Source organism: Rhinoderma darwinii, chromosome 2 (assembly GCF_050947455.1).
Source record: "Rhinoderma darwinii isolate aRhiDar2 chromosome 2, aRhiDar2.hap1, whole genome shotgun sequence".
Classification (NCBI taxonomy): Eukaryota; Metazoa; Chordata; class Amphibia; order Anura; family Rhinodermatidae; genus Rhinoderma; species Rhinoderma darwinii.
In genome coordinates, this window is record NC_134688.1 from 276,871,200 (window position 1) to 276,892,732 (window position 21,533).

General features: G+C 40.2%; 1 protein-coding gene across 1 annotated transcript in view; it reads right to left on the reverse strand.

Annotated features, from left to right (window-relative positions):
- COL8A2 (collagen type VIII alpha 2 chain) overlaps nucleotides 1-21,533 on the reverse strand; it is a 141,665-nt gene that overhangs the window by 88,149 nt on the left and 31,983 nt on the right. Inside the window, exon 2 of the mRNA XM_075850540.1 lies at nucleotides 161-216. The gene's annotated coding sequence lies outside the window, so the exon portion shown is untranslated. The remainder of the gene's footprint in view (nucleotides 1-160; nucleotides 217-21,533) is intronic.

A 21,533-nucleotide genomic window follows, 5' to 3' on the forward strand; every position in this document is an offset into this window, starting at 1 on the left:
TGACAAGTCTGGTGACAAGTACTGTTTTAGTATACTACGTAATAGGGTGTAACAATTTTTTCTCAATCTGCAATAGTTGACAAATAGTTGACAAAGCTATAGTGCAAACAGGAAGGAAGAGATTTTTAAATATCCACATTTAGAGAACTTATAGTCCTACCTGGTCTTGTCACAGTATATTCAATATCACTTGCCCTGTCCGAACTGCAATTAAATCTGTCAATGAAAAAAAGAAAGGAAATGTTTGTTTTGTTTTTGTGATTTTGATAAAAAAATTCACTAAACATTACACAGATTTTGTTTGCTGTGACCAAAATGATTTTCTTATAAAATATTATGGAAAATAAGCATTGTTTGCATAGTAAATACCAATGTCATTAATGATACCAATAATCTGACAAGAATATTGCATTACTGATAATATTTCCTATTATTTAAATGGGATGATTAATTTTATTCATTACCATAGAGCAGGGATTCCCAACTTTATTAGCATGGAGGAATCCTCTGAAATTTTTTTTTTCACTACCAGAGGACCCCCATTCACATTTTTACCTAAAAGAACCTTGGTATAGGGGCTGGTAAAGCAGTCTATTACTCTGCATTCTGCCTGAGATTTGTTGCCTGCTCTGCCTGTCCCTATGACAAGCATCTTAGGACAGACTGACATCAGTTTGCCATCCCTACTGCAAAAGTTAAATGGCTTGCTGCTGTTTTCGAGCAACCCCAGGATTCCAGTTAACCCTGGTTTGGAATCACTGCCAAAGAGGCATATATTAGGAATGTTCAAATCAAATTAATTATCTGTGTCCTCAACCGTAGTAAATTATATTAATGTTGAAATCTGAAGCCTCAGCCTTTCATACAGATTCAGTATTGAATGAGGGTGGTCCTAATAGTGGTAAAACCTCAGTTTGTAATTTAAGCCATTACCCACAAATTATTGCCAAGTAATATTTCCTTTTTTTCTCCCATTCCAAATTCTCTGTATAAATAGTTGAATGGACCTTTCACAAAACACATTTTTCCTGACTCTATAGCTAAGGAAAATTAAATTGTTTCCCCTTGCAGTTTCTATTCGGGAAAGTGTTCCTTGGTGTTCCTCTAGTTTAATAATAATCATGAGATGACCATTTTGCAAATGACCCTACTACACAGTAATCTCTCACTTTATAGTCCCCCGCTTTACAGCTATATTTCACTCTACAATTCTTTGATCATTAGAACAATGAAGGTGTGCCCTTGATACTTAGAACCAGTGTGCCAGTGCAGTTATTATTTAAGAGGAAAAAAAAAACACATCAGCAATGTACTGGTTAGTACCAACTGATTATCAGAAATTCCCAGTTGCTTTGTTTGGATTAACACTTACCCCTCCACCTTACACCCTTAGTGAAACATTGATGAAAGTCACCCAGCAACTTCTTATGTACTGTCACTCAAATATGTACCATTACCATTTTATATTGGCCTAAAAGTTCCTAAAAGAAAACCTCATAGGCTCTTATAACAGTGTATGCCAGCTAAAGATGCCTCCATTAGACCCTCTTTAGTGCCTGCCACATATGTCCATTTTCGAGCCTATCACATGTGCCCCCATAAATGCCTTCCACAGATAGGTTTCTCAAATAGTCCCAGCCACACACTATCATTAGATGCCAGCTGAGACAGCTACACTAGGAGGTTTGATATCACGACATACACTTGCAAATCTTCATCTCTTTCTTTATCTTTTCATTCAGGAATCTGTCGCTGGTTTTAAAAAAGAAGAAACAATCAAACCAGAGTATTCTGGCAGGAAAAAAACAAGGAAACGTAGTACTTTCCTGCCACAATTGGTATACTTGGAGAGTCTGATAATATTACTTTTATTAACATTTATTGCAATTTGATAGATATTGACCAAGGCACATTCTAAAAAATAATTCACCTGTACATTTCATATCACTTTGTAGTAAATTGAAATCACAAATAAAACTATAGTAAATCCATATGTAGTAATTCTACTTTTTCTTATTTAGTTCTTGGGAATGACCTCAAAGACAAAGCTCAAAAACACGGAAATGCGCTCAAAGCCCCTGATGTGTCCGGTACAGACCACAATACACAGTTAAGCAGGGCTGGAAAATTCTGGAATTTCAATCAGCATGTAAAAAGGAAAAAAATCTAGGTCTTTGCCTCTCACCCCCTCCTCGGCTCGTGGAAAGACACTTTAGTTGCCAAAGCCTTTACCGTGTTCTTCTGAAACTAGATTTTTTTATTTTAAGGGTAAAATCCTCTTCTCTGCCAGAGCCCACGTTTTGAGGAGAGGAGCGGTTTTCTTGTCAAGAGCATAGACATGGGAAATAGTCCCAGTTCGGAAATGCCTCTGTAAATTATTCCTTATAGAAATTTGCAAAAAATAAAAGATTCAGGCATAAAGCAAAAACCCTTGTCTCGACATACATCCTTAAGAGTCAACAATGTACAATAGCCATGCTTTTATTCTAATAAAATAAATGCATGTAATAATGTATTCCCCCAGCCTGATTTACTGACTTCTGTCTCTAGTGAACACAAGTCATTCATCCATCCTACCAATTTACAAAGGCAGCATAGTGTAATTATTTACTTTACAGAGACTGTCTACACCCTAGATTCTCAATCTGTGGTATGTGTACCCCAGTGGGTATTCGCACTGACATTCTTTAATGTGTAGCAAAGTGTATGACCATTGACTTGGGGGGACTTTGATGTATTAATTTGAATACTGGATACTTGGCTTAGAAATATTAAAAAACATTGGTCTACACAATTTTAATTATGATGGCTTAGATGCAAAGTAAGAATAGAGCTACATAATATCATCTTTTCTATATTCTGTGTACTAATATAATTAAAAAATCTGTAACTTCTCTTTATTTGTGACCTCGCTTATTTCTTTACATGTAAAGAATAAACTATACTGATGTGAAATTTATTCTTCTATTCTCAAGGAGATGAACAGTAAAGAGGACTATTCGACTACATTGTTGTCTTTTCACTATGAATAAGAATGCCTACCCCAAGAAGCAAAATTGTTCTTCGTTGCTCAGGTACGTTTGTTTTGCCTTTCATTGAACAAAAAAATTATAAGTAATAGGGCATTTGTATTCCTTTACTTGTATAACTATGTGTGTGTATGTATGTATCTAGGTGTTTGGTCCTAACAATGAGAGACTTGTTAGACTCCATCAGGGCTGTGTATTTAAGGAATTAGTGGCTAGAAAATATTAAGAAGGCCCTAAAAATTACCCCCCCCCCCCGTTAAGTTCACTTATGCATTGTATAAGATAAAGATTGTGAGGTTTTTTTATGCTCTGCTGGGAACTTTCACAAATTCAAAAGAGAATGGGAATTACAGGAGTTCTTGGCTATTTCACACCATCTCATCCGCAGTGTAGAACCTTTCTACACTGGCCAAAGCAGTGATGTATCCATCTTATTGACGTCTCCACTGCAGCCAGTGATTGGCCGTTGCAGTCATATGTAGGGACAACAAGTCATCGCTGCGGTGTTGTAAACAGAGGCCAGTGGGTGATTGCAGATCATTCGGTATCGGAGTGGCAGAGGATTTGAAAGATGAGTAAATGATTATTTATTATTTTAGCACATACAGCCTTTAACCCCTTAAAATTGCTGTGGCACTGTTCATACACTTCTGTTACTAAAAACCTTACAAAATATTCCGAGCAAGTCCATTCTAATTAATGACAGGCTAAGGAGTTTATGCTCTATGCGGAGTCCTTTCAGTAATGTTCCAGGATCACAGACATCACAAATGTGGTATTCTTACATTTATTTATGATGTATCAGAAAATAATTTTGACTTGAGTTCCCCTTTAAATATAAGACATTGGATAAAGACACAAGTGTCACACCACTCTAGGGAAATTCCATATAAGTGTTTTAGAACACTGCTTTATCCTGACTAGGAACACCTGTCTTTGTCTTCTTTCTTTTTTTTTCCTTTCTAATATGACACAAAGCTGCACTCTAGATACAGCTGTATCCAATTCAAAGGCCATGGCAGAGCTGTTTTATATCCCAGGGTAACCAAACAAACAATAAATATAATATATAAACAACATAAAAGCCAGAAAAATGGCAACAGCAGGGCCTAAGGAGGCGGAGCATGACACATGTATTCAAAAAAACACCAAGGAGAGAATCTTTATGTCATGCTCCACCTTCTCAGGCCGTTTACTAGGCATAACACAGTGTATAATATCTGGCCAAACCCTTTACATAAGCCCTATTATGGCATATGGATGTCATAGAGGGGGGTCCCTAGCATAACACCCCAGTTATGAGCAAGAGTGGGGAGTCCAAATGGCCATTGTTACATGGGCGTCTATTCAAATGAAATTTCCTTTGCAGTCGAAATGATTGGCCGTATGAAGGTGTCCAGATAAGACAACCCATTTAAGTCACCTAAAAATAAAGACATTCATTTTAACCCTTTTTACAATGTCTTTTTCCAATTTCTTTACACCATAATGACTGTTAAGACCTCTAATGAAATTTGGGAAAAAGTTCTCAGGTGTTACCTGTCATTTCAAAGGTGCAAAGGTGGCGTGATATTACATCAACTCCACGCGATCCACTATTGTCTGTTAGCTCCTCCAGCCACCGCAAAGTCTTGTGGCAGGGCTGTCAGGGATGCAGGGTGGAGCACATGCAGAGTAGCCGTTTGTCCAATCAGTGGACTAGGCACCATATTTAAAATTACAGCACACTTGCTTAAGGGTGAGGTATTACGTGTAATTCCCTATATAAGCTCATGTGTTACAGTTCTCCCGAACTACCCATTTCTGTACCACATACCTGGCTCTGCTACATTACTATTACTAACAATGGTTAATCTGATTACGATTTACTCTTCACACCTGGTACTGCATCTGACCCTGTCTAACTTAAGTTGAATACTTCTGGACTGCCTGACCATGCTGTGGTTATCATCTTCTATATACCCTTCAAGATACCTTTAAAGAGACTTTACATTTGTCTTTGCCCATAGCAACCGTACTTTCAATTCTCCCTTTAGTTTATGATTTCACCCCATTAGCTATTATCCAGAGACTCAACCACTAGACCAGCCAGAGGCATGTAAGTCCTCGGGCCAGCTGAGTACCTTGACCCTAATCGAAGTTGTGGGAAAGAGGGTTGATAAAGTGGAATTTGTGCCATCCGGTTGTACTGTGAGAAAAGTATATAGTCCCCTGTAGATAGTGTCCCAATATAGTCCCCTGCAGATAGTGCCCCCTGTAGTGCCCCCTGTAGATAGGGCCCCCATATAGTCCCCTGTAGATAGGCCCCCTATACAGTCCCCTGTAGATAGGGCCCCTTATATAGTCCCAGTAAATAGGGCCCCCTATAAAGTCCCCTGTAGATAGGGCCTCCTATTTAGTCCCTTGTAGATAGGGGCCTTTGTATCATCCCCTGTAGGTAGGGTCCCCTGTAGCATCCCCTGTAGATAGGGCCCCCTATATAGTCCCCCGTAGATAGGGCCACCTATCTAGTCCCCTGTAGATAGCCCCCCTAACACTGCCCACTGTAAAAGAAAAAAACCAAAAACATTTTATGCTTATCTGTCCCCGTTCCTGCGCCGTCCTCCAGCGACGCCTCATACAGCGGAACCACACAGCGGTTTGATGACATCATCACGCCGACTGCTTCAAGGCGAAAGTGCAGATTGGTGTGTCATTCTGTGCCTCGCCAGGATAGCGCTAGCCGAATCAATTGTATCCACGTCCTAAGGATGCAAATACAATTGATTGCAGGGGACCGGTTCCGGGTTCCCGCTTCATCTCAGTTACGCATAACCGGCTGTAATTTTAACAACCGTTTCAGGATCCCACCCCTGCATGGCAGAGATGAAGCAGTTGAAGGAGGTGCTAACTCAACCCCCTGTGAGACACGAGGGAGATGATAGGAGCTGATAGAGCAGGGAGAGGACAACTATGTGAATAGTGGGCTGTAATGTGAGTAGCATACTAAATGTGTTTATCTGTGTTGTGATGTTACAGCCTCGTGCGTGTGCTGCGTGTGTGGAGTGTGCTGTGTGTAAGCTGTGCATGTTGTGTGGTATTGTGCTGTGTTTTAAACTGCACCATTTGGGCTCCTTGAGGATAGGGTTGGTGGAAGTAAAAGAGGTAGAGTTTAGGAACCATCTAGAGTTAGGGCCCTAAAGAGTAGGCTACCTGTATCCCGTAGTGACTCGGAGTACAGGAGGAGACCTGAGGCAGAGTCTAGAGATCGTTAGATGTAAGTACCTGTGTGGTGTGAATGAGTGAGGAGTGTTGAGAGACAGTGCCCCTAAGACACTTTACGCTTGAAAGTCAGGGAGCAGTGGCAGGGTGACACTGAGCATTGGCAAGAAGGCAGAAGGCGGCTTTGATATGCATTGAACCGTGGATCAGGTCAAATCCCTAGTAGACTGCAACCCTTGAAATGCAAGAACAGTTCTATAGGGAGGGACAGGGCCCTTGATCAAGAGAAAATGTCCTAAGCGCGGAGACTGAAAGAGACAGATATCTGACAGGCAGAAAGAGTTGTAATGCTGTGTTAAGTAACAAAGCCTGGGTGCGGTCTCTGACAACAAATAGAGAGGTGGAAAGAGATATTTCTGAATGATTAAAAGTTTGACATGGTTAGGCATTTTGTAACGATTTGTATATTGTGCCGCTTTATGTGCTGTAACCACCAAGATAGTGTGAAATTGGGTTGTGTGCAGTAATAGTAGTACTCTATTATACAGTTGTTTGCTATGAAAGGATGTATCTGTAAGGTTCCAGAAGTTTTAAGCACCCTTGCCCTCCAGAGTGACCTGAAGCCTACAAGCAACAGCACCAGCTGGAGTAAACTACAACCTCAAAGCTTATTATGCCCTTTGAAAATTGAACCACTGTGCTTTTTGTGCCACTGTAAATACAAATACTATCGAGCACATTAAAGATATTGGTTGAAATATTATGGTCTATGATTTATTCTCGGTACCAAATCTTACAAGTTGTCATCCCTATCCGTGAGTTGTAGATGATAACCATGCCTAATCATGCGACAATAATTCACATTTATATCACTGCATAACTAGCCACATTTGTCATTCAGGTGTCCGGAGATTACTGTCCGACTACTTTAGGAGCGGAAAATGGGTGAAGCAGGAAGAAACAGAATAGACTTTTTACCATATTGACAGAATAGGGACAGATCAATGAAATAAATCTAGAGTAAACAAGATTAGAACCAGGGGTATCTACCAGGCAATTTTTTTGGCTGGCAATGTGCTCTTTAAAGATGCCCCCTATGCCTTGCCACTTTCAACTTAGGACGCAGATACAGTAGAATACTGTAGCGAAAAATGTGAGTACTATGTTCTCCCTCCCCTCCTATCAGCGCCACAATGCCCACATCCCCACGCAAACAGCGTCAGGCTCCGATTAAGCCAACACTGACCCTAGGTCCCTCCAGCCGGCCACTAGGAAACCTAATTTCCTAGCAACCGGCAATGCTCTGGGCTCTCGGCCCACCAAGCAGAGCCATGAGAAGAAGAAGTAGCATATAGGACAATACAAAATAAAGGGGGGGGGAAGACAGGGATAAGTCAGAAGAGGTGAAGAAATAAAAGACACACACAGAGACAGACTTAAGAAGGAAACTTGGGGAACACAGATACACATGAAAGGGGAAAGGAAAGACAAGGAACACATAGCAATAACAGGCCGGACAAGGACAAAAAAATCAATATAGGGTTACCTGTTTCTCTGCCCATGCTCCAACCTGCCATTCCCCTTACAGGCTGATTAACCTGAAAAGGGGCACTATTACTACGTGCGGCCCTAAATTGTCACTTTTACTGTGTTGTGCGGTACCTAGGGCATACTATTACTAGGTGGGGGGCACATAAGGGACACTTTAATTATGTTGGGGCTTAGTTTAGTATGTTTAGTATGTTGGGTACTAAATTAGAAACATTTGCAGTTATTGAGCTTACTTAGGGGATGCTATTACTATGTGTAGGGCACTAAGGGGGCACTTTTTCTAAATAGGGGGGCAGTAAGGAGGTACTTTTACTAAGTTAAGAGGGGCACCAAGGGGGCACTTTTACAGTGTAGGGTCAGTAAGGGGGCATTATTATTGTGTAGGAACAGTATGGGGGCACTATTAATGTGTAGGGTCAGTAAAGTAACATTATTACTGTAAAGAGACTTTAAAGAGGTGCTATTACTGAGTTGCGGGCACTATTTCAATATGAGGCAAAAAGAAGGGCACTTTGACTGTTTGGGGTACTATTACCGTCTGCTGAATTATCTGTTTGGGACTATTATGATTTGCTTTTTCTTTTCAGTTTTCCTCCAGTCTCTCCTCTCCCTATTCCTGACTCCCTCCCCCACTATCAATTTGCTTCTGCCTAAAATCCATCTCAAATCCTTCTCCATCTCAAATCCTCCTGCAAACTCATTCTTTGCTATCTCCTCCAAGTTCCTTACATCTCCAAACTCCTGTCCTGTTTATTTTTTCCCAAATATCCATGCTAATTTCTTTTTTACAAGTTGTGCTCTCGTGTAACTGTCTCCTGAATCATTGCTGCTGTAAAATAGCTTTTAAATGACTGCCTTGGCGTGTACTGGCACCATGATACCCCTGTAATAACCTGGTTAAACCTGTTTGCAACCAATAGCTCAATTTCTGTAAATTTTTTTGCATGAACACGCAGCATAGAAATTATGCAATACCTTACCACAGTCTCTATTTACCTAACCACAAACTTTATTTTCATGACCACACCCACAATATGCCCCTTACTCATAGATCCATCTCCGCTGCTAGCTCATCATCCGCTGCTTCAGACACTGTAGCCCTGCTACTATTTTTTTTAGATTGACATCCCTGGTTAGAACCAAGGTAATTCTAAAACTTTAAGAAAATAAATAAATGGATATTAACTTACAATTCCAGTGGGCACTCTGCCCCAGCCTCGGCTCATTTGCCAAGATTTTCATGACCCCCAAGCCCAGTGGGCACTGGCATCTGCCTGGGATTGTCTGGTGCTGAAGCTGACCCTGCACATTAGCATTAGGAATTACTTCACATACAGTGCCCTGCGAAATTCCCCTTGGTGTTTTTCCTGTTTTGTTGCATTACAACCTGAAATGAAAATGGCTTTTTGGGGGTTTGTATCATATGATTTACACAACATGCCTTCCTCTTTGAAGGTGCAAAATATTTTTTTAGGTGCATAAAATCCCTCCTACAGGTCAATGCTTTGTGGGCCACCTTTTGCTGCAATTACAGTTGCCAGTCACTTGGGGTATGTCTCTATTAGCTTAGCACAGCTAGACACAGGGATTTTTGCCAATTCTTCCAGGCAAAACTGCTCCAACTACTACAAGTTAGATGGGTTGCGTTGGTGTACAGCAGTCTTCAAGTAATGCCACAGATTCTCAATTAGATTGAGGTCTGGGCTTTGACTAGGCTATTCCAAGACATTTAAATGTTTCCCCTTAAACCATTACAGTGTCGCTTTAGCAGTATATTTAGGGTCTTTGTTTTCCTGGAAGGTGAACCTCTGTTCCAAACTAAAATCTCTGGCGGACAGAAACAGGTTTTTCACAAGAATTGTCCTGCATTTATTGCCATCCTTCTTCCCTTCAATACCGACCAGTTTTCCAGTCCCTGCTGATGAAAAGCATCCCCACAGCATGATGCTGCCCCCACCATGCTTCACTGGGGGAATGGTGTTTTTGGATGATGGAAAATGTTGGGTGTATGCCACATGTAGTGTTACCCATGATGCCCAAAAAGTTACATTTGAATCTCATCTGACCAGGGAACCTTCTTCCTTGCGTTTGTTCAATCTCTAATTAATGCCCACCTTGCCCGGTCTGTGAGTTATGGTGGGCGGCCTTCTCTAGTCAGTTTGTAGTTGTGCCATATTTTTTACATTTGGTTATAATGGATTTAATGGTGTTTCTTGGGATGTTCAAAGTTTGGAATATTTTTTCATAGCCAACCCTGATCTATACTTCTCCACAAATTTGTCTCTGATCTGTTTAGAGAGCTCCTCAGTCTTCATGGTGCTTCCTTAAGTGTTACAGACTCAGGGGCCTTTCAGAACAGGTGGATTTATAGTGACAACAGGGACTAATTCTGTGACTATTTATGTGACTATTATGTGATTATTTAGGGGTTTCATGGCAAAGGGGTTAAATACATATGTACTCACAACTTTCAGTTTTTTCTTTTTTTCTTTAAACAATGCCAATTTTTTTTCATTCCAATGTAACAAATTTGATTATTTTGTCAGGTACATTACATAGAATCAAGTTTAACACCTTCGTGCACCCGCACCTGCCATTACCTCATACTGTGGGGGGGTGATGTTTGGAGCGTGCTCACGCGCTGAACACGCTCCATATGCAGCGGGTGTTAGCTATGTTTTACAGCTGACACCCAGGACTAACAGCCAGGAACAGCAATCTCGCTGTTACTGGCTGTTTAACACCTCAAATGCTGCAGTTAATTGCAACCGCAGCATCTGAGTCGTTGAAAAGGGGTGGGGGCGGCCCCCGCCGACTGCTCGCCACCCCCATGCAATGAGATCGGGGTGACCACGGTTGTTATGGCCGCGCTGGGGCCTAATGAAGGCCCCAGGACTGCCTTCACTCTGCCTCTGTTAAGCCCTGCCTGTGGCCTAGGGGGGGGGGGGGCTAATAAACTGTGCCAACAAAAGTGAAATTACATTTTTAGTACTGAAAAAAACTATATTAAAAGTTGAACCCTTTTCCCATTTTTCCTCTAAAGTAATGTAAAAAATAAAAAAAAAGTCAAAAAAAGCCCTCACACCGCTCTTTTGACAAAAAAAAATAAAAAAAATTATGGCTCTTGGAAGGTGGGGAGTGAAAAATTAAAATGAAAAATAAAAAAATGCCTCCGTCCTGAAGGGGTTAAAATCCTTTTTAATTCCAGGTTTTAATGCCACAAAATAGGAAAAATACCAAGTGGGTGGGGAATATTTTTCAAGGCACTGTACGTCACAATCTTTCCATCTGAAACTAGGTCTTTAGTTGGTTACATAAACAGATAATTTCCTTTGTTAGGGTCAAATATTTGTGCGCTACTAAGATTTTGATTTAAATGAATGTGAATTTGATACTAAAAGGACACACTATAATAATAATAAGGAAGGTTAGACTATGTATATTGTCTCTTTCCATATAACTATTGTAACGCTATGGAAAATCTGCTGTCAACAGAACCAAACCTTTCAGTTGAAGTGGACATTTTTCTTGGCAGGTCAAAGAGCTCTTACTAAAGTTCTTGTGGTTTGGTTCATTGACCCACATGCTGTTCAAAGTCATAATTTCCAAGCTTTACAGTTATAGAACTTAAGACCAAAAAAACCTTACTACTCCCATAATGTTCAGCTGTAAATCCTGTCACTTTTACAGAAAAAGATCATAATTTTGTCAGTTCAGTCTAGGTTTACATAAACAGAGTTTAAGCTACTTGCACAGTGTCTGACACTTACTGCCAGGTAACACCAGTTAACTGCAATGCATCTAGTGTTATTTTTATATTTCTCCTTTTACCCTTTTTTCTAGGAACCAAGGAGCCTGTGGTTTGGATAACATTGAACATTTTAAGTGCATCATAGGGAAATAGTACAAAGGGCTTTTAAAACAATTTAACTGTGTGTTATTAAGCACACAAAGGCTTTGTATAGTAAAATAATGGGAGTCATTTGCATCTGATGTATAGCAAAGCTGTATCTGACGTCTCAGGACACAGAGTGCTTTCTGTGCAGATGCATTATTATAATGTATATATATATATATATATATATATATATATTGGCTTGGAAATATGGCAGAGATGCTATGAGGAGCAACTCTTGAATCTTGCACAGTGTTGACAGAGTAAATCCATTGCTATAAAAATGTGTTTCCAAATGCATTATAATATTCATCTTCCGGATTCATGTGAGTGATTATAACCTTCAGAAACCCTTGGCTTATGTTCGCGTTATATAGTTGCAAGTAAAAGTAAGAACAACACTTGGATTTCTGCATTGATAATTAATAGCAAACAATCTAACTAAACTAATAACACAAAAAAAGATCTACAGTGCAACTCTTTTTTAATGTCTTAGGTGTTTCAATTAAGCAGATGAGGTTGGAAGTATGGATTTCACAGGTACTTTGCCCATTAAATAAAGGCACACAAAGTCTGGTTACTGACAAATCTGTTATTTTCAAGAAAGATTGGTTAGTATGAACCATGTCTTGAGGCAAACAAATTTCAAAAGTTAGATGCATGAAGCTGGAAAAGGCCACAAAATCATTGCTAAAGACCTGGGTGTACATCAATCCGCGGTTAGACAAATTGTCTACAGATGGAGACAATTCAGGACTGTTGCTATTCTCCCTAGAAGTGAGTGACGTGTAAGATCACTCCAGGAGAACAACGGACAATCCTGAAAGAGGTGGGAAAGAACCCAAAGTTAACAGCAAAATACTGCAAAAACCTCTGTTAATGTGTCGAGTCTTAGAAAAACAGTGAGCTAAAATGGTGATCATGGAAGGATATCACGAAGGTAGCTGTTGCTGTCCAAAAAAAACATTGGGCAAGTTTCAAGTTTGCCCGAGAACACCTGGATTTTCCACAATGGTTCTGGGAAAATGTTCTATGGACAGAAGAGACAAAAGTGGAACTTTTTAGCACAAATGCATAACGCTATGTTTGGAGGAAAAAGAACTGCAACCAACACCAAAACCTTATCCTAACTATGAAGCATGGTGGAGTGAGCATCAGTGTTTGGGGCTGCTTTGCTGCTTCAGGTCCTGGACACCTTGCGATCATTTAGAGAACAATGGGGCAGATTTACTAATATTGTCTACGTTTTAGACAGTGTAAACTTCGACAAAGCAGTCAGGAAATGTGCTACATGCAACACAATAAACTTGGCACATCTTGCTAGACATAGTAGACACTTTTCTTTTCTTAATATGACCTTTTAGTTTGCATAGTTTATGACAATTTTTGCAACAAAATTTTGGCACGTTTTTGGTGCACGGGTCATATTTTAAGCCACGCTAACTTTTTTTACTAGGTCACGCCAATTTCCCGCTAAATCTGTGTGCACATCAGCGTTGCTTTCCGTTGAGGTTTTCCGTCTGAGCTTTCCGTCAGAGTAACCCTTCAACAGAAAGGCAAACGGAAACCTTAGCTTCCGTTTGCATCACCATTGAAACTCTGTTAATGGTTTCCGTTTGTCACCTTTGTGACAGGGTTCCATTGTTTTGACGGAATCAATAGCAAAGTCGACTGCGCTATTGATTCCGTCAAAGACAATGGAACCCTGTGACAAACGGAAACCATTAGAAAAGTTTCCGTCATGTCACCATTGAGGTCTATGGTGATGCAAACTGAAGCTAAGGTTTCCGTTTGCCTTTTCGTTGAGGGGTTCCCCCGAAGGAAGGCTCAGACGGAACCCCTGAACAGAAAGTAACGCTGATGTGAATAGGCCCTTAGTCACGTCTCGTCCAGCCTGTTGAAAAAGTGTCTAAGCTAGTAAATATATGTGGCACAGGGCATGTATGCCAGAATTCTGCCTCATTTTGAATAGAAAATTTGCGTCACTTTGACCTCAAGCTGAAAAGACCTTGGTAAAGCAACAAGACAATAACCCAAAGCACAAAATTAAATCAACTAAAGAACGGTTGAAAAAGGTTATTCACATTTTGGAATGACTAAATCAGGCCTTAAGGCTACATTCACACGACAGTGAAAAAAAATGTCCATGAAAAATTGATCAACTGTCAGTTTTTCATGGCCGTTTTGCATCAGTGTGTCTCTAAATTTTCGCCCATTTCCAGTTCGTCTGTCCATTTTTAATGGCCGTTTGACATCCGTTTCGCATAAGTTTTTCACCGTCGTTAAAAAAACGGATGAATTTCATTGGTCAGGCTTTTTTTGTCCCAACCCGCTGAAAACACCCAAAGGAAGGTCACATGTTCACCTAGACACTATTTACAGCCTCCCTGTATATGATGCCACACACCTCCCTGTATATGCCACACACCTCCCTGTATATGATGCCAGACACCTCCCTGTATATGATGCCACACACCTCCCTGTAGATGATGCCACACAGTCTCCCTGTAGATGATGCCACACACCTCCCTGTAGATGATGCCACACAGCCTCCCTGTAGATGATGTCACATAGCCTCCCAGTAGATGATGCCACACAGCCTCCCCGTATATGATGCCAATGATGCCACACAGCCTCCCTGTATATGATGCCACACACCTCCCTGTATATGATGCCACACACCTCCCTGTATATGATGCCACACACCACCCTGTGTATGATGCCACACAGCCTCCCTGTATATGTTGCCACACAGCCTCCCTGTAAATGATGCCACACAGCCTCTACGTATATGATGCCACACAGACTCCCTGTATATGCGACACACCTCCCTATATATGATGAATCACACCTCCCTGTATATGCCACACAGCCTCCCTGTATATGCCACACAGACCCCCTGTATATGATGCCACACAGCCTCCCTGTATATGCCACACAGACCCACTGTAGATGCCACTCAGCCTCACCATAGATGCCACACAGCCTCACCGTAGATGCCACAGCCCCCCTGTAGATGCCACACAGCCCCCCTGTAGATGCCACACAGCCCCCCTGTAGATGCCACACAGTCCTCCAGTAGATGCCACACAGCCCCCTGTAGATGCCACACAGCCCCCCCTGTAGATGCCACACAGCCCCCCGCAGATGTCACACAGCCCCCCTGTGGATGCCACACAGCCCCCCTATATATGATGCCACACAGCCCAACATGAATGTCCTACATACTCACCGATGCAGCGCTGTCTTCTTCAGGTAAGGCCTCTCATCTTCACGGGATCTGCGGAGACGCGATGACACATACTCACCGAAGCAGTGCCGACTTCTCCTGGTCTGGTCGCTAGTCTCGCGGGATCGGCGAAGGTGGTGACGTGATCGCGCCGCCTTTGCAGAACCTGTGAGTCTAGCCTCCAAACCAGGAGAAGTCGGCGCTGCTTTGGTGAATCGGTGAGTGTGTGTCATCGAGCCGCCGATAGCCAGCAAGGGAACTAGTAGTTCCCTTGCAAATCCCCATGCCACAGATCTGTTCTTAACGGTTGTTACATGTATTGACAGTAATCATGTTTTCAGTATGGGACAGTTGTCCGGCAGCGAGGCAGAGACTCCTAGCATCGTACATAACTATGATGCTAGGAGCCTGGCTGCCTGCACTGTGTTTGGTCCGGGACTTGCAGCCGAAATACGTCCGTCAATTACGGACGTAATGACCTCGTGTGAATCCAGCCTTATAGTGAACGATACAGCTTCTATGTATATAGTGCATAGAAGCTGTATCGGAAAATCTAAAAACATTTTTTTTATGAACGTAAATTCAAAAAAATGTTTAGAAACACATGAAGCATTGATTTAATAATAATAAAAAAAATCAAAAGTGAGTTTATGTTCTCACTTTTGTTACTTAGGTCATAATTTTTAGGGCATTAGTAACCACAATTTTCTTATGAAGAACACACCTATTTAGAAGGAAACCTTTGTATGACTTTCACACTACCAGCAAGCAGCTGAGTTTGCCAAAAGGAAGTTTCTATCACAACTGCAATGTAAATGTAGTACCCCATAGCTGCTATTTAAGTGAAATAAGTGTAAGGGTATGTTCACACGCAGTGTTTTCGGAAGTATTTCGGGCGTTTTATGCCTCAAATTACGCCTGAAAAAACGACTCCATTACGCCTACAAACATCTGCCCTTTGCTTTCAATTGGAATTACGATGTTCTGTTCTCACGAGCCTTAATTTTACGCGTCGTTGTCAAAATACGACGCGTAAAATGACGGCTCGTCAAAAGAAGTGCAGGACACTTCTTTTGCCCTTACTGGCAATTTTTTATATTATGTTAGTTTGTCCAATGTACCAGTATTACACAGCAATATCTCCACCAATATTAAAACTTTTGGTCTTGAACAACTCTGTAGTATGGTGTTACGAACAGCAGATCAGTTACTGCAGTCTTGTCATCTACCTATTAACCCCTTCAGGACACAGCCTGTTGTGGCCTTGTGGATACAGACGATTTTTTCAAATCTGACGTGTCATTTTATGTGGTAATAACTTTGGAATGCTTTTACCTATCCAAGCGATTCTAAAATTGTTTTCTCATGACATATTGGACTTTGTGTTAGTAAAAAAATTTGATGGATAAATTCAATATTTATTTGTGGAAAAACATTTTTCGAAATTTAAATGTATCTGCTTGTAAAACAGAAGGTAAACAGAAGGTAATACCGCAATAAATAGTTGATGTTTTGTAGCATTCGCACAATAAAATAACTTTTTTTTTTAAAATAATAAATATTTTATGTCACCATATTCTGAGAGTCATAACTTTTTTATTTTCCAGTCAAAAAAGCTGCGTAAGGGCTTGTTTTTGCGGGACGGGTTGTAGTTTTTATTGGTACTATTTTTGGGTACATGCCACTTTTTGATCACTATTTATTCTATATTTTGTGAGGGGTGTTGACCAAAAAATAGCGATTCTGGCATTGGTTTTTACCATAGTTTTTTTGCGGTGTTCACCGTATTTCATCTACATACATGTAACCAATGGCTCTGTCACTAACTAGACGTGATGGTATCGCCACTATAACAAATTTGTTAGTTCATGGACATGCCCAGGATCTTCACAAGAGGATGACTTCAGATTAGGGCCTGTATCACGTCAAGACCATACTCCCCACCTCCCTGACCACTGGCTGGAATTTAGCATGTCCTTACGTTCTCCGGCTCAGCACCTGTGGAATTGTGTAAGGATTTGATTAGTTCTTAGTCACATGCTTTATGCTTTAATAGGGAATTTCATGCTTTACTATATAATTTATTCCATTATGTATACTCAGCATGTTGACCTTTTCTTAAGCACCCAGTGTTGCTTTGGATGATTGAATTGCATCTCTTTCCCTGTCTGTTCAGAGAAGTTTAATAAAGCAAGTCATGTGTCACCCCAACAATTCTTTGCAACTTGGTCAAAGTAAACTTGTACTTCCAGGAAACTTTGTAAGATTGTTTCCAGCTTACATCATGGTATGGTTTGGAACTAATATACAGTAAGTCTGGAAATCTATTAGTTTAGCTGTTTACAAAGCCTACTTTATTCTAGCAAAATGAGTCATATGGAGGCTCATAAGTTCCTTTCTTAAAAGTAATACTTAATGATCAGTCTGCACAAGAGCGAGTGATGTTGGGGTGATTTACTTATTTTTGTTGAATTTACACCTAACTATTTTACTAGCAAAGCGTTCCACGCATTATAATTGCAATATAATGCAAAATTACCTGCAGATGTTTGACATAAAAAGAAGGGTATGTTCACACTGAGTTTCTTTGCAGGCAGAAAAATCTGCTTCAAAATACCTTCAGGGATTTTGAGGCAGATTTTGACCTGACTGCACTATCTGTGGCGTGTCTTTCGCTACGTTTTTCGACCGCGGCCATTGAGCGCTGCGGGCAAAGAACGCAGTGAAAAACGCTTTCTCTGCCTCCCATTGATTTCAATGGGAGGTCAGAGACAGTACCGCGGGAAGAAAGAGCATTGTGTTTTTTTTTCCTGCAAGCGTTTCTTTCCGCTCGCGGGAAAAAAAAACTCCTCCACCTCCCATTGAAATCAATGGAAGGAGATCTTAGACATTTTTTGTGCGGTTTCCAGGCCAAAAAACTCTGTGAATTAGGTTGAACAATTTAACTTTCAAATATTTAATGGATTCAGCTAAGATTTACATAACATACATTACAATAACAATAATATTAATAAAAATAATTACATTAGTAGATGGCTACCCATTTAGATGATCTCTTCATTACACTATCTTTAAATTGATGTGTCCGTATAATGAAGCAACTTGTAATTGATATTACAACATTAAAGGGGTTTTCCACCTTATGACAACTGATGACCTATCCACCGAATAGGTCCTCAGTATATCATGGGTGCGGCTCCGACACCCGGACCCCACACGTGAAGCCGCTCCAGTGGCCTACGGGCACCGGATGTTATGGCACATATTGCGATCTACGGAGCCGGAAGCAGCTGGCTCCATACATAACATAGCGGCAGTGCTGCGGAACTGCAGCTCTGCTCCTATTTACTTGAATTTACTTGAATAGGAGCAGATCTACAGTACTGCATCTTGGCCACAAACGGCTTCCATCATGTACGTCCGGTGCCCGAAGGCACTGGACCGGCTGATCTGTGCAGGTCCCGGATGTCAGACGTCCACAGATCATGTACTGATGACCTATCCAGTGGATCAGTTGTCAGAAGGTGGAAAACTCCTTTAATACATCACCAGGGCTCTAAATACATTAGACACATGTAGCATGTGGAGAACAATTCATGGGGGAGCAATAATTTTACTAACCTTTAAACTTTCAGGAAACTAAAATTAAATACAAGCCCATGTATCAGTAGATTGAAATTAGCCATAAGCATGAGATTTTTGTTGGGAGATCCCATGTCTCATACAGCAGTTGCTGCAGCTCCTTACCCAGGTACTGATCGCTGTTGTTCCCGCTGATTAACCCCTTGGAAGCCACGTTCAGTAGCGATCGCGGCTTCTTTGGGATTAAAACACCATTGACTTCCTGCGACATGATCGCGGGTGCCGATTGTTGTTATGGCATTCAGAGGTCTAACAATGGCCTCCGGCTATGCCACCTACGGAAGCCTAGTAGGTCCTGCCAAATCTCTAATACACTGCCATCTACGGAAGCCTAGTAGCTGACAGCTCTAAAACACAGCACTACCCATGTAGTGCAGTGTATTAGAATAGCAATCAGGGCCTCCAGCCTTCGAGTCCCCTAGTGGGACAAAAAAAAAGCTTAAAAAAGTATAAAAATAAAGAAATAAAAGTTTTCAATTAATAAAAGTCAAAATCCCCCTTTTTCCCTTATCCGTCCTTTATTATTAAAAAAATAAATAAAATAAATAAACTATACATAATTGGTATAGCCACGTCCGTAACGGCCTGAACTACAAAAGTATTTTGTTATTTATCCCATGTGGTGAATGCTGTAAAAGAAAATAATAATAAACCATACCAGAACACTATTTTTTGGTCACTTCACCTCCCAAAAAATGGAACAAAAAGAGATCAAAAAGTTGCATATACCCAAAAATAGTACGGATTTAAATTACAGTTTGTTACGCAAAAAACAAGCCCAAAAACTTGATGTAAAAATAAAAAGTTCTGGCTCTTAGAATAAGGCAACACAAACAGTAAATTATTTTTTTTAAAGAAGTATTTTATTGTTTGCCATAAGACATAAAAAAACTATAAACATATGGTATTGCCGTAATTATTTTGCCACGCAGAATAAAATGAATGTGTCATTTATAGTGCACGGTGAATGCTAGAAAAAAAGGGAATAAAAAACAATAGTAGAATTGCTGTTATTTAAACACCACACCTTTTAAAAAATAGAACAAAAACTGATCAAAAAGTCGCATGCACCCCTTGAAAGCCACAATGAATTCCTCAAGGGGTCTAGTTTCCAAAATGGGGTAATTTTTAAGGGGTTTCCTCTGAACTGGTACCTCAGAAGCTCTGCAAATGCGACATGGCGCCCAGAAACCAGTCCAGCAAACTCTACATGCCAAATAGCGCTCCTGCATTTCTGAGCTCTGCATACAACCAGCAGTTTATGACCCCATATGGGGTCTTCCAGTAATCGGGAGAAATTGCTTTTCAAGTGTCGGGGTGCTTTTTCGTCTTTATTCCTTACACAAAAAAAAAATGTGTACTTTTTAATGTAAAAATATGGGATTTTCAATTTCACAGCCTAATTCCACAAAATGCAGTAAAAAAAAACCCTGTGGGGTCTAAATGCTCACTATACCCCTCAATAAATTCCTTGGGGGGGGGTATGGTTTGACAAAAGGGGTCACTTTTAGGGGTGGTTTCCGCTGTTTTGGAACATCAAGATCTCTATAAACCTTAAATGGTGCCTAAAATATATTCTAATAAAAAGGAGGCCCCAAAATCCAAGAGGTGCTCCTTTGCTGCTGAGGCCTGTGTTTCAGTCTATTAGCACTCTAGGGCCACATGTGGGATATTCTTAAAAACTGCAGAATCTGGGCAATAAATATTGAGTTGCATTTATCTGGTAAAATCTTCTGTTTTACAGGAAAAAAATTAATAAAAAGGATTTTCTGCAAAAAAAATGAAATTTGTACATTTCACCTCTACTTTGCTTTAAATTCCTGTGAAATGCCTAAAGGGTTAATAAACTTTCTAAATGCTGTTTTGAATACTTTGAGGGATCTAGTTTTGAAAATGGGGTGTTTTCTGGTGGTTTCTAATATATAAGCCCCTCAAAGCCACTTCAGAACTGAACTGGTACCTAAAAAAGAGGCTTTTGACATTTTCTTCAAAATATGAGAAATTGCTGCTTATGTTCTAAGCCTTGTAATGTCCTAGAAAAAAAAAATTATGTTCAAAAAATGATGCCATCATATAGTAGACATATGGGAAATGTAAACCAGTAACTATTTTGTGTGGTATTACTATCTGTCTTACAAGCAGATACATTTAAATTCTGAAAAATAAAAAAATTTCAAAATTTTCTCAAAATTTTGCTATTTTTCACAAATAAACACTGAATATATCGTCCAAATGTTACCACTAACATAAAGTCCAAGGTGTCAAGAAAAAACAATCTTAGAATCGCTCAGATAGGTATAAGCATTCCAGAGTTATTACCACATAAAGTGACACGTCTCAGATTTGAAAAATGGTCTCTGAGCCTTAAGGCCCAAACTAGGCTGCGTCATCAAGGGGTTAAGCTTGATTCTTGTTAAGACTGGTGCAGTCTTAATAAATCTCACTTATTTATGCATTGTCATGTAAGCCCATTCTCTGTCTCTCTCCCTTCAATGCAGCTATATCTTACTAGACACATTGGTTCAAACTATTTTTTTCCTCCCAAAATATTAATCTGGCCTACTTTCTGAGTTTATTTTTCAGCCGGTAAAATGTACTGTATTGCATTTTTTATAATAATTGTCTACATTTCTACATTTATGAGAGAGCATATCCAGATATTGAGGAGGTGCGATGTTGAATGTTTACTGAACAGTCCACTGTATTGTATATTTTTATATGCCGGGGAGTTTATAATGTTAAGCGCCAGGATGTTTGCTTTATACTTAGCTTGGCATTCTGTGTCGGGTGATTGAGCTAATATCCTTTTAATCTGCAGCTCTAAGTGTCTTATAATGGCACTGCTGGTTATTATGTGCTTCATATTACCTTGTCTTATTTGTTGCCTAAAAGGCCAATTAAAAAGAGGACATATTAAAAAAGCATACATTTTTTTCAACATGCCAATTTCTATAAACCATCCCTCATAGTGTATTTGACTTACACA